Below are 15,206 nucleotides of genomic sequence, written 5' to 3' on the forward strand. Positions count from 1 at the left end.
TTTTTTTTTTTTTTTTTAATCATAACCCCTACAGTGTGATTTAGTGAAATAGGCACTCTTTTGTTCTTGCTGGTAGAATTCTTTTGGCATAAACCATTTTGTTTGTTTGTTTTCTTAATCTTGTCCTCCTTCCTTTCCCACACCTAAATTCTACATTAATAATCTCATTGCTTTCTATATTTTATTTTCTGTGTGTGAATACACAGAGAGAGAGAGAATGAGTGACCAAATAAATTTTAGTCATTTTATGTTTTGGAGATTTACTTCTCCCACATATTATTATACTGCCAACAATCATCCATACGGTCATGTCACTGAAGCCCGTTCATTTTGAATGCTATATAGTATTTCACGGGAAGGGTATACCACAGTTAATTCTTCAGCTCTCCAATTGGATGGGCACTTGGCATGAATTCAGATTTCTGTCATTGTGAACATTCTTGCTCATGTCTCCTGCTGTGCATGTGCAAACATTCCCTTATAGCTATACTTAGAAGTGGAGCTGCTGAGTCATTAGTTAAAAATATTCAACTTTTGATTATAAAAGTAAACTGTTTTCCAGAGTGGTTCCACCAGTTTACACTCCCATCAGCAATATATAAAAGATCCATTGGCTTGTCTTCAGCACCTGGTATGGCCAGGCTTTTACACGGTTGCCAACGGAATGATTGCAAAATGGTGCATCATCATGGTCTTTACTTGCATTTCCTCAATCATCAATTATTTGTGTATTTATTGACCATATGTGTCTCTGCTTTTGAAATGCTTAGCTTGTGTCTTTTTACCCTGTTTTCTTTCCGATTGCTTATACTTTGTGTCAAATGTCTAAAAATATGAATGCCCTCTGGTATACCATTTTTAATTCTAGGGATTTATTGTATGAAGAAAAATTTTCTAACAAATATATCTGAAGGCATTCACTGAAGTTGTGTTCATAACACCAAAAGTTAGTAAACAAGTGAAATGTCCAATATGTGGGGTTTGGCTAGATAAATCACGATAATAAATGAAAAGGAATACTATATCTACATTAAATAACGATGGTGATTATGCACATGAGACAGAAGAAGGGTATTCATAACATTACATTAAAAGAATAATGTTCATAAAAGTATAGGTATGTTATAATTCATACATGTATATATGAAACACATTCTATGTGTGTTTTTTGTGTACTTGTATGCTAAAACTGGAAAAAAATACATCAAGTTATTAATAGCTCTTTTTTTGGATAGAGGGATTTATGATGACTTATTCTTTTATTTTGCTCATCTAGTTTTCTTCTTTTTCCACAGTGAATATTCATTATTGTGCCATTAAAATATGTCTGAACTTCAGACATAAAAAGACACAGAAATCTTGAATAATTTACCTAAAGGCACACAGCCAATAAGTGCTAGAGTTGGGCCTAGAACCCAAGCATGCCCAGATAATCCAACTCTTAGCATTTTAAGGAGCGCTTTTGGTGCAATGGTTAAGTACTTGCCTGCCAACCAAAAGGTAAGCATTTCAAACCCACCAGTGACCCCATGGGAGGGAAGACCTGGCAATCTGCTTCTGTAGAGATTACAGCCTAGGAAAACCTATGGGAAAGTTCTGCTCTGTCACTCGGGCTCACTATGAGTTAAAATTGACTTGACAGCAAACAACAGCATATGTTTTTTCTTTCTTTAATTCACTGGCATCCTACCTCAGGAATGCTGGTATTAGCATTTTTTGTTCAAGCGTTAACCTATGGAGTGATCTCTTTCTGCCTAACAGTGATAACTGGAGGTATGGGTAAAAAGAAATATCATGGAATAAAAATAAATGGAGTGAAGGTGCAGAAATAGAAGGAAAGAAAACTAGGCATGTACTTGATCTGAAATAAAGTGCTTATGTAGAGCCAGTTTAGAGAGTGGGCCTCTTTCTCACAGTCCTCAGGTATATTCTGATACAAAGAAAGATTATCTATTAGCATAATTAAAAAGGCCATTTCCTCATATGGCCTTTCAGTAGTTTGACGACAGAGTAGGGAGACTATCAGTAACCTGGCATTTGGCTCACATGATGGGGTGTGAAAAATCCACCAGGATTTCTAGGAGAATAAACATTCAGGTGCTTTTATTTTAATTTTTTAATTGCATTTTACTACTGGTCAATCATTTGTTTTCATCTATCTCTATTCCTCTCATGCCCTTTCTCAATATTTTACTTAAAATTCTAATATTGGTTGCAATGATAGCTTTTGATTAAAATGCAATAAATACCAAATAACAGGTAAGCAGAATAGAAGAGGCAGTTAGGTATTCAAGGGACAAACTACTCTCAAATAAATTGTTAAACCTATAGAAAATAATCTTACATACCCAGAATAACCCTGCATTATTCTATGGTAAGGGCAACAGGAGTCAAAGCTTGTTCTTTTGAAGCCAGGATCTAAACATTACTTGAGTTAAGGTGGATCCAAGTTGTTGACGAGACACAAAAGGGAAACGTGAATCTACTAAACATTAGGTGTCTTTCTATCACCATCCATAACACCCTTCTACTCATGAATAACTGAGGACAGAGCACAGCTGGTCCTTCATAGACTGTATTTAACAACAAGCTTTATAAAACTCACAGCTCTCTTATAAGCCATTTCAAAGGTACTCAGATTTTAAATGCATTATGTTTTTTCAAAGGGCTAAATCATTGTCAACAATAAATTCCTTGTTAAATTATCCTAGTTTTTGCTTGCTAGAATTGAATGATTAAAGCACATTAGTTGCTTTTTCTATCATGATCTATTGGTGACTGCCTAAATCTTGTCTGATCACTGAAAAATTCCAGGCCTCTCTCTCTATCTTTACCCTTAGGGGCCTATGTTTAAGGCAAAACTTCAGAAATGTATTTACGGATATCCATGGCCCCCCCCCAAAAAAAGTTATTTTTAGATTAGAATGATTTTGTCTTTTCAACAAGGACTGTCCTGCTGTGATATCAAAACCACTATAGGAACAGAATCTGAGTATTACAATGATGAGCACAATTTTGGAGTCTGGCAAGCCTTTGCTAAAATCTGGATTCGTTCTCATATTAGCCACGTGAGCCGAGCAAGTTTCTTAACTTCTCAGCCAGTCTTCCTATTTATTGAAATGGGGATAATAATTGTTCCTAAATTGTGCAGCTTCTGCAGTCTGAAATCGATTAAACATGCAAACGGGATGCACTGATAATTACTGGCGATTGGAATCCGAAAATTGGAAATAAAGAAGAAGGATCAGTAGTTGGAAAATATGGCCTTGGTGATAGAACCGATGCTGGAGATCGAATGATAGAATTTTGCAAGAACAATGACTTCTTCATTGCAAATACCTTTTTCACCAGCATAAAAGGCGACTATACACGTGGACCTTACCAGATGGAACACACAGAAATCAAACTGACTACATCTGTGGAAAGAGATGATGGAAAAGCTCAATATCATGAGTCAGAACAAGGCCAGGGGCTGACTGTGGAACAGACCATCAATTGCTCATATGCAAGTTCAAGCCGAAACTGAAGAAAATCAGAGCAAGTCCACGAGAACCAAAATAAGACCTTGAGTATATCCCACCTGAATTTAGAGGCCATCTCAAGAATAGAATTGACGCGCTGAACAGTAATGGCTGAAGACCAGACGAGCTGTGGAATGACATCAAGGACATCATCCATAAAGAAAGCAAGAGGTCACTGACAAGACAGGAAAGAAAGAAAAGACCAAGATGGATGTCAGAGGAGACTCTGCAACTTGCTCTGGAACATTGAGCAGCTAAAGCAAAAGGAAGAATTGATGAAGTAAAAGAACTGAACAGAAGATTTCAAAGGGCATCTCGAGAAGACAAAGAAAAGTATTATAATGACAGGTGCAAAGAGCTGGAGATAGAAAACCAAAAGGGAAGAACACGCTCAGCATTTATGAAGCTGAAAGAACTGAAGAAAAAATTCAAGCCTCGAGTTGCAATAGTGAAGGATTCTATGGGAAAATACTAAACAACACAGAAAGTATCAAAAGAAGATGGAAGGAATACACAGAGTCATTATACCAAAAAGAATTAGTTGAAGTTCAGCCATTTCAAGAGGTAGCATATGATCAGGAACCGATGGAACTGAAGGAGGAAGTCCAAGCAGCTCTGAAGGCTTTGGTGCAAAACAAAGCTCCAAGAATTGATGGACTATCAATTGAGATGTTTCAACAAACAAATGCAGTGCTGGGAATGTTTACATGTCTATGTCAAGAAATATGGAAGATAGCTTCCTGGCCAACCGACTGGAAGAGATCCATATTTATGCCTATTACCAAGAAAAGTGATCCAACTGAATGTGGAAATTATCAGACAATATCATTAATATCTCACGCAAGCAAAATTTTGCTAAAGATCATTCAAAAGCAGCTGCAGCAGTATATCGACAAGGAAATGCCAGAAATTCAGGCTGGACTCAGAAGAGGATGTAGAACCAGGGATATCATTGCTGATGTCACATGGATCCTGGCTGAAAGCAGAGAATACCAGAAGGATGTTTAAAAAACCTGTGTTTTATTGACTATGCAAAGGCATTCGACTGTGTGGATCATAGCAAATTATGGATAACATTGCGAAGAATGGGAATTCCAGAACACTTAATTGTGCTCATGACGAACCTGTACATAGATCAAGAGGCAGTTGTTCAAATAGAACAAGAGGATACTGAGTGGTTTAAAGTCTGGAATGGTGTGCATCAGGGTTGTATCCTTCCACCATACATATTCAATCTGTATGCTGAGCAAATAATCCAAGAAGCTGGACTATATGAAGAAGAACTGGGCATCAGGATTGAAGGAAGACTCATTAACAACTTGTGTTATGCAGATGACACAACCTTGCTTGCTGAAAGTGAAGAGGACTTGAAGCACCTACTAATGAAGATCAAAGACCACAGCCTTCAGTATGGATTACACCTCAACATAAAGAAAACAAAAATCCTCACAACTGCACCAATAAGCAACATTATGATAAAGGGATAAAAGATTGAAGTTGTGAAGGATTTCATTTTACTTGGATCCACAATCAACACCCATGGAAGCAGCAGTCAAGAAATCCAAAGACACATTGCATTGGGCAAATCTGCTGCAAAGAACTCTTTAAAGCATTGAAAAGCAAAGACATCACCTTGAAGACTTAGGTGTGCCTGACCCAAGCCATGGTATTTTCAATCGTTTCATATGCATATGACAGCTGGACAATGAATGAGGAAGACAGAAAAAGAATTGATGCCTTTGAATTGTGGTGTTGGCGAAGAATATTGAAGATACCATGGACTGCCAAAAGAATGAACAAATCTGTCTTGGAAGAAGTACAATCAGAATGCTTCTTAGAAGCAAGGATAGCGAGACTGGGTTCTTACATATTTTGGACATATTGTCAGGAGGGATCAGTCCCTGGAGAAGTACACCATGCTTGGTAAAGTACAGGGTCAGGGGAAAATAGGAAGACCCTCAATGATGTGGATTGACACAGTGGCAGCAACAATGGGATCAAGCATAGCAATGACTGTAAGGATGGTGCAGGACTAGGCAGTGTTTCTTTCTGTTGTGCATAGGGTCTCTATGAGTCGGAACTGACTCGATGGCACTGAACAACAACTACACCATGTGCAATTATTGGATAAATATGAAACACTGAGCTTAGTGCCAGGCACATGGTAAGCACTCAAGCAATGGTAGTTTAATGGTACTATGATCAGCAGGCCAAGAAGATGAAGTTTGACTGATAGGATTGGGGATGAAGACTGGGGGCTTCCTGAAAGCTTCAGAGTTGATGGAGATAGTGGGTATTTAAGACTAGTTATATTCAGATTATAGGGTCACTATGACTTGAAATTGACTCAATGGCAACAGATTTGTTTGTTTTTTTGATTTTATATTCACAGTATTGACCAGCCCATACCTCATAAAGAACACCTTAACCTATGAAAGGGAAAATAGGTTTTGTGAGGTTGAACATGCCTGCCCTCATGCTTTTCGTTAGTTCACTGTTCTTTCTGTTAGTTCATTGCTGTTTTCCAAGTCCCTGTTATGTGACCTTGCTGAGGCAGTCTTATGTAACTCTCTGGCACGGAGCCACTATTGTCCTTGACCACTATACTACCTCCGCCCTTCCCCGCGCATTGCTGGGTACAGAGATCTGCTTTGATCCTCCTTCCACGGGGGACCACTGCCTCGAATGTAAGTCTCCCTTCACCACCACACCGGAGATACTTGCCTCTTTCTTCCGTCCCTTGGCACCAATTTTGTAGGTAAATTTCAAGTTACTTGCCCACGCCTGAACAACCTAACATCCAGTAAAGAGTGAAGCAGTACCTCTCCAAACACATTTACACTTCTCTACCCAAAGTCCAAGGTACCTAGGGGATGCAAGTGGTTTGAGATTGGTTGCTAACCTAAAGGTTGATAGTTCAAATCCACCAAGCGGCTCCATGGAAGAAAAGTCTGGCAAACTGCTTCCATCAAGTTTACAACCAAGAAAACCCTGTGGAGCAGTTCTACTCTGTAACACATGTGGTCAACATTGGATGCGGGATGACTCGATGGCAGTTAACAACAACAATGTCCAAGTTTCCGAAGTATCTTGGACATGTGTCCTCTTAACTTCTCCATAAACATCACAGAACCTGCTCATCTACTTCAGAAAGCATTTTGCAAAAGATTATAACTTGTTTTTAGAAAAAAATTAAGAAAAATACAGAATTCTCATCTGGGCCTCCATATTTTATTTACTTATTTTCATTTCTGGTGAAATAAAAGGTACACTAAGTTTAGGAAAGTGAAACAACAAAAATGTTTTAACATGACCTAATGAATACTGGTTACAGGTAGGTAAGTACATGGTTAGATCTACTTGTGCCCTCACAAGCAATTAGCCTTTGTAAAAAGGTACATCTGTTGTTCAGAAAAAAATAAAAAATCATATCAGAGTGCTTTTTAGTAGTATTTCTAGAATAAAGGATTTTGAGAATAAATCTTCTAAAAGATACAATTATTCTCAGTTCTGATAAAACAAAAATAAGGATATGTAAATAAGGCTTTCCTACTGCCTAACGAAGTCTCTCAGTTGATACTCCCAAAGGAAATAAAATCTGCCTTGTTTTTATGCCAGGCTGCAGTGAACTTTAAAGTTGGTCTATATATATTGAAGAACCTTAAGTTCATTTTCCCTCTGGGGTGGATTGAGCATATGGTCTGCCCCTAAGGCAAACATTTATTTAAACTTTAAATCTAAAAGGAATTCTTCCATTTTATTTCTAGTTTTACTCCCTTTGATCCTGAAAGTAATTAACTTTCAGTGGCAGCTAATTATAAGTGAAGAGAAATCAGAGTCTATAGGGTTGTTTGTTTGGTACAAGCTTGGCAAAGTGTTTTTTAATTGGAAAGCCTTTTTGCTGTATGCATTTCAATCCGTTTTGCACTGTATTTATTATCCAGGATTCATATTATAACCATGACCTTTCATCTAATGACAGAATCTCACACAGAGAAAAAATAATTATTTTAACAAAGAAACACTAGGGCTATAAAGGAGAAAAGAAAGAGGCTGGGAAGGAGTAGAATATGACACAAGAAAAGCCAAAATTAAATTCCCTTCTGTCCTTCATTATCATGGTCCCATGAAGAGTCCCCTGTGTCAAAAGACATACGCCTCTACATTTGGACTGGGAAATTCTCTTCCTCAAACTTATTTTAGATAGACATCAGTCCCTGAAAAATTATATGGGAAAGGAGGGGGACATAGGTGACGATAATTGAGGTGAGAGGTGCTACTACTATTCCAAGTTAATACCAATCATCAGGGTCATGGAACAATCTGAAAGGTAGTGAGCTTCCAGTCAACTGACCCTTACCACACCCTCCTCTTCCCTAAAATTGGCCCTTGTAGAACCTCACCAACTCTTTTTATCATCTACTCTTTCCTTTCCAGTAGAAAAGCCAGGGGGGCTTCTTTTGAAATGTGTACTGTCTGTTTGAAATAAATATGCTGCAATAGTTTTAAAAAAAGAGAGAGAGAAAAATTAACTGAACACGATGAGAGCTCTTAAAGTCTCTGTTTTTGAGAGAGAATTCTTGGCTTCCCAGCCTCCCTAAACAACTCCTTTTTACTGTTGTTATCTGCCGTTGTGTTAGCCCCTGATTCTAGGCAACCTCAGGTACAATGGGATAGGAATGTTGTGATTTACAGCGTTTTCACTGGCAGATTTTTGGGAAGTAGATTGTCAGACCTTTCTTCCTAGTTAATCCTAGTCTAGAAAAAAAAAAAAGTCTAGAAGCCCCACTAAAACCTGTTCAGCATCACAGCAACTCACAAGCCTCCACTGACACTAGGGGGCTGGCTGCACATGAGGTGCACTGGCGAGGAATTGAACCCAGGAAGGCAATAATTCTACCACTGAACCACCACTGAGCTAAAATAACTCCTTACCCAACTGCAAAGTAATCAACATCACAGAAAAGCAAGCCTTCACACACTGACCAGAAAGGGACCTTGATCTAATTATTCTCCGCCTCCTGTAAGTTCATGCCATGAGGATAATCTAAGAGACATGCTATTTATTTTCTTCTCCAAGTTTGTATCTAGTTAGAGCATCAGAAAGCAGTATACCCTGTCCCCATTAGTTTCAACCCAAGCAGAAAGCCACCTGTGAGTTACTGTGATGAACTTGGCCATAATCAGGAGTGGATGCAGGAAATGGCCATCTCTCCATTTCCTACAAAATTATTGATGAAGGCAATAGTCTCTGTTTTCTAATAACCAACATGACAATTTTCTTTCTGAATATAATATAAGGGAACATGCTGCTTCTCCTGAAAAACTGACATGTTTTCTTGTATTAATAACATGAATTTTGAAAGCCCTTGTATTTACCTTCATTGTTGCTAGTGCTAGGAAGCTCAGGACCACATCTGTTATTCAATCACAGTAACTGAGTTAGTCTAGATCAATTGCGTATTCACTTACCTCACTCTTCTAAGTGGATTTATATGTTCTAATAGTATTTTAATAGGCATTAAAGTATAGATTCTATCTGCCCAGTTTTGGAGAAAACTAAATAGTAACAAGATTTTTAATACTCTTAACTGGCTTGAGAATTTAACACAAATGTTTTCTATTTCTACTTATAATTTCAAAGATAAGTCTTCAAAGATACTGCCACCACTCTATCTCCACTTTTAAGGAATGCATTAATAAAATAAGTGCAAATGAAGTAATTAAATTCCACTAATGAGGCAAAGATCATGAGTTATAAGCCCTTATATGGGCCATTCGGTTATGGGGATTATATACTTAGCTACCTAGTTGGGATGTTTAGTTGATGACTAAAGTGTGGGTGGGGTGACTAAAGGCTCATAGTTCAGCACACATGCATCCAGACTTCTGGGAAATCTAATTTTTACATTATTACTTTTGGTATAATTATCCTATGTTCAAAAGAACCATTTTAAATATTAAAACAAAACAAAACCAAAACTGAAAGAGCCCTGAGAGGCTAAAATACTAGGCTGAGGGTTGGGGACCATGGTCTTGGGGGACATCTAGCCTATAAAGAAAACATTTTATACCTGACTGTGATTAGTAGCGACTAGGTTCTTAGGAGCCTGCGAGTGGCCATCTAAGATACATCTACAGGTCCCATTCCTGTTAGAGCAAAGAAAAATAAAGAAGACCAAGGACACAAGAGAAAGATTATTCCAAAGGACTAATGGACCACTACTACCACAGCCTCCACCAGACTGAGCCCAGAACAACTAGCTGGTGCCCAGTTCCACCACTGACTGCTCTGGCAGGGATCATAATAGAGGGTCCTAGACAGACAGAGTAGGGGAAAAATGTAGAACAAAATTTAAATTCACACATACAAAAAAAAAAAAGATCAAGTTTGCTGGTCTGACAGAGACTGGAGAAACCCCAAGAGTATAGCCCCTAAATGACCTTTTAACTTAACACTAAAGTCACTTCTGAGGTTCACCCTTCAGCCACAAATTAGGCAGGTCTATAGGGCCAACAATAACACACGTGAGGGACACACTTCATAGTTCTACCATGTATACGAGACTAGTGGGCACACCTGTCCAAAAACAAAAATGAGAAGGCAGGAAGAGACAGGAAAACAGGACAAATGGAAACAGGGAAACTCGGGCGGGAAAGGAGAGAGTATTGACACAGCATGGGGTTGGCAACAAATGTCATAATACAATTTATGTATTGACTGTGAAATGAGAAATTAATTTGCTCTATAAACTTTCACTTAAATCACAATTAAAAAAAGAAAAGAAAAAAATGGAAAGGTTAAACAAAAAACTGAATAATCTAGATCTAAAGGAGTAAAAAGTCTTTCAGCAAACCCTTGTGTAGCCTCCATAGGATTTCAAAGAAATAAAAATAAAAAATAAGAAATTTCATCTTTACTTTGAAAGACAGATTTCTATCAATGTATAGTTTCCGGATGCAAACCATTGATACAAGTAGGGAAAGGAAAATAATAATGATTCAAAGAAGTTAAAGCTTATAATTCATGGGTTAATAATTGTTTTGTGCCAAAGAGAAAATTATTTTGTAAAATTATCTTTCAGATGTAAAATAAACTATTTTTAGATACTCTATCCTTGCATGGTGTTCTTACGTTTTATCATTTTACTTTTAAAACAATAATGGCATCAGAAGAAGTTCACCAAAGTCTCAGCCCTAGCTTCTCACCATATTTATAGTACAAAAGTCACTAGTTGTGTTGATTTATTTTGTGTGAGAATATGCAAAATGGGGCAGTAGTTAAAGTGCTCGGCTGCTAACTGAAAGGTCAGCATTTTGAACCCACCAGCTTCTCTGTAGGAGAAAGATGTGGCAGCCTTTGTCTGGAAAGATTATAGCCTTGGAAACGCCATGGGGCAGATCTACTATGTCCTATAGGGTTGCTACAAGTCGGAGTTGACTAGAAGGCAATAGGTTTGTTTGTTTTTTCGTTATAAAGAAGAGCAGTAGAGAGAAGTAACAGTGATTATAATGTGATGCATCTATCTAGGATTTCTAGTCCCAGGTTTATGGTCTCTTAAGTTTTTGGTAAAATAGGAGCACTAGCAGCTGTCACAGTCCCATCTCATCACCTCCCGGGAAAGTGGACATGCATTGCTTCATGGCCATTTTGGTGGCCAATTTTGATGGTGCAGTACTGGCCTCGTTCATTATACCAATCCAAGGAGGGGAATAATCTTTTTTCAAAGCACACACACATACATAATAAAGATCTGAGATAGATATTTATTAATTTTTTTCTTGGCTTCTTTCAGCATCCACTCGGCCTCATTCAAGTACCAGCATTTTGGTGAGTAACTCTGTTTCATTTCATTTTTGTCCCCATATCTGGGTGGGTTATATCTATTCCTTGATACTAGGGACAGAGCTCAAACTTAGACCTAAGTCAAGCAGTTTACTGCATTCCCCTTAGAGATAGATTTATGGCCAAAAAAAAAAAAAAAAAGGAAAACTCTTTCTAAGAAGGGTTTTTGGATGGGTCTACCATCAAAGTCACTCTGATTTTCTTTACTCCATGGAATTTTAAACCGAGTTTATAGAAACCAAGAGGACAACCCAGAAATAGCACATTTGAGCATTTAGACACAGCAACCAGGTGCTGATGAAGTTCTTTGAACATCTGCATAAAGCTGTCCCTGTAGCCCTATCTATCCCTAGATGGTGTTAGTTACATGAGCCCATAAATTGCCTTTCTGCCTGAACAAGTTTGCACTGAATTTCTGTTACTTGGAATAGAAAGAGTCCTAAGTAATAATGGAAGAAAAATACATGAGGGACAGATGATCCTGATGTGGGTATAAGCAAAATAATTGTACATGAATGAAAGAGGCCTAAATAATAAAACAAGTATTCCAGTTAATTCTTGATTTTCCTGCTCAAAGTTATTTTCACAGAGTTGCAAGCAGAGGCATCTATACATGGTCTGCTGACTTTTCTTTGAGTTATTGCAAGCACTCATTACCAATATACACGTGACTTGATGGCATGATCACATGTAATACAAATGTCGTGATGTAGCACCTAAATGTAAGGTTTTTTCTTTTTCCCTTTTTTTAAAAAGAATTCTAGAATCCCAGCAAAAAGATCAATTGAGATTTGAAAGCTCTCTTTTTTTCTGTTCCTTGTATGTATCAACTAAATATCCTTTCATTTACTTATTATTTTGTTTTGAGGCAATCAAACAACTGCTCAACCTCATGAGCAAATCTTCTGAAATGATCTCACGGAATGGCACAGAATATGATTCTAGTATAAGTATAATTATGTACAACACAGCAGTGAAACCAAAGACACACAATCAAACAGCTGACAACACCAAGAAGTCATAATTTCAGCTTGTTATACACACTCATCTTAAGGAAAATGAATCAAAATTCCTTGCAACTTCCATCATCTCTGAATATGAAGGACTGCAATATACAGAGCTAAATTTGTGCTTCTTTTAACGGACCATGAAACTAACTCCTGCAGATGAAGACTGCGGTGCCAATATCTTTCCAACTAAAGCGCTAAACAAAGCAGACAGGTTTTGTGCACTTTTGCTTCTCGTTTTCACAGTTGCTTTTCACATTTCCTTCAGCAGCTTGGATATGGAACTTTTTTAAGATAAGATTTTATTGTCTAACAACACCGTAATAATACTTTACCTGCTGGGTTCTAAAATCTGATGGTCAAAAATACAAGCTCTTTTAAAGCTCAAATGGATCACATGCCATCTGTAATCTCCAACCAAATTTCCGCGCCTGGGAGAGTTTGAGCAGCCCCTTTCTAATATACGACACACCATCAAACCCTTGATTTTCTAGAAATCTTAAGAACGACACTCGGAAAACCCAAAGCAGCAACGAGCCATCAAAGTATTAAACAGTAAACTGCCACCCCACTTGTGACCAAGTATTTTTTGGTGCTAATGAACAAAAGCCAAGAAGTGTGCTGATACTGAACGCAGCTTGAGAATGGGGGGAAAAAAAAGAAGTTCCTCGCACTCTGGAAAATGAAGCCATATTAGAGAAGAGACTTACCGTTTTTCTACAGGATATTCTGGTAAGATACAGAAAGTGGCAGGACTTACCTAGAGGAAAGAAAGAGAAAAAAGAAGAGATTAAAACAATAAATAAGAAACGGTAATAGAGAAGGCGTATTTTTTTAACGTATTCTAAGAGGACAGAAAGTGAATCTAGACTGTCTACATAGGAACGAAGGCAATAGGAGGGAAGGGGGATAATAAACTTCTTTTAGCTGTTTTTGCCTTTATCCAACTCAAGAAGAAAATGTACAGGAATCAAAGGTTTATTTTATGTAATATATGTAACAGTCTGCATATTAGCACAATCCTCAATAAAATTAGAAATGGAGTCTTTCTACTGCTTCTCAGAGGTAGATGTAATTCGCAGTGATAAATGCAAGAACTGAGCACCTTCGATAGCCTCTGAAGTGTAGGAGTATAAGGCTAGGAATGGAATCCTGAGCAGACTCTGGTTCGTTACAAAATTTTCTAGGTTCAAACTAACTGGACTATTTATGGGTCTTGGAAAATCTTATCTGGATTCAGAATTGTCACTATTTTCCATCTTGTTGATGCTTACAATAAGCTTATGCCTGCTTGTTTTTTGTATAGGCACGTAACAAGTCTACCAAAACATGGAGTTGGTAATGTTAATTGTTTTATTTTAATGTTACCTCATAGTCCCTTAGAAATCTAACAACCTCATGTGCTCCATAAATGTTAAAAAGACTGACACGCTGAACATGAGCTCTAAATATTATCAAATACTTTTGAAACTCAGCCAAAATGAGGATGGCAGTAAAGGAAAGCAACTCCCAGCAAGCTCGAAGTGGTCACCCCCAGGAGTTCTTGTCTCATCAGAAATCAGGTCTCTACGGTCTCTTAATATTGCGACAGGCTAGACAACTAGACAGCTACTGTCAAGGTCACCCCAGGAGTTCTTATCTCATCTGAAAGCAGGTTTCTATGGTCTCTTACCATTGAGACAGCCTAGATAATCAGACAGCTACAGTCAGGGTACACTCTTTCCCCAGAGCAGAAGGAGGGAACACAGGAGTAAGAAGGTGAGTTTCCTTTCTAATGATATAAAATAATGCAAGGCCAGTTCATACAAGCGTTCCTACTAAAAGCATAGGTGGAATTTCCAGTTCAACCAGACAACTGTTGCTGACTTTGTCGCAACTTTGGCAGGGAGACCCAGGCAGCCTGACAAAATTTTAACTGAGCATTGAGTTTCTAATGTTCTTTTCCAGTCCCTTCTTCCAGAGGGACTTATCACATCCTTAATTCTCTCTCCTACGAGGCAAAGAAGGAAAGCGAAGACGAAGGACAGTCCGAATAGTCACAGGATGCTACTGCATTGTTTCCTTAAATGGGCTTAAATGTCTAGACTGTCCACCTCTCACACCATTTCATACAAACAGAGTAACTGGCACAAACTGCTGACACACCTCTTCCCCCCACCCCCGTCATTGGGAGACCTGTTTGCCTCAACTGGAAAGCGAGTCTCATGATGGGCGCTAAATCCTCAAATGTTACTCCTTTAGTTCAGGGGAAAAATGTGTATTATTAATTTATAAATTGAGGCTCAGAAAATAGGAAAAATGAGCTGCATACATGAATCCATGACAGTGCTAGGATAGAACTGAGGACCTTAGATGTTTAATCTTCTAATAATTGAAAACACACATATACACACTTATGCCTTTCTTTTAGTCCTGAGTATCCTTTATGATGTTAGATTTCAAGAATATTTTCAAAAGTATTCAGCAAGATTATTAAGTTTTTTACTTAGTATGTAGAATTTTAACAAATATTCTCCTTTTGGTCAAAGTAAGCCACATGACTTTTTCTATAGTAAATTGGTTGGGCAAGCCTTCAGTCACCTTTGTGACCTTCTAGGGACTGACTACAGAAATCTCTGCAATTTCATTAAGTAATGCTTATACAGTAATATTTGCCATTACTCCAGGGGAGCGGCTAGGAGGTGCACTACGCCAGCTCTATTCCCATAATTACTTCTCTATGAGACTAGTAACCAATGACACGTTTTTCATCCTATAATACTAAAAGTGTATTTTACCACTGACAATGTCATGTGGTTTTCTGTTGGTTAGCAAGGACTCTGCCTGCTGGGA

The sequence above is a fragment of the Elephas maximus genome, chromosome 1 (genome assembly GCF_024166365.1).
Source record: "Elephas maximus indicus isolate mEleMax1 chromosome 1, mEleMax1 primary haplotype, whole genome shotgun sequence".
Lineage (NCBI taxonomy): Eukaryota > Metazoa > Chordata > Mammalia > Proboscidea > Elephantidae > Elephas > Elephas maximus.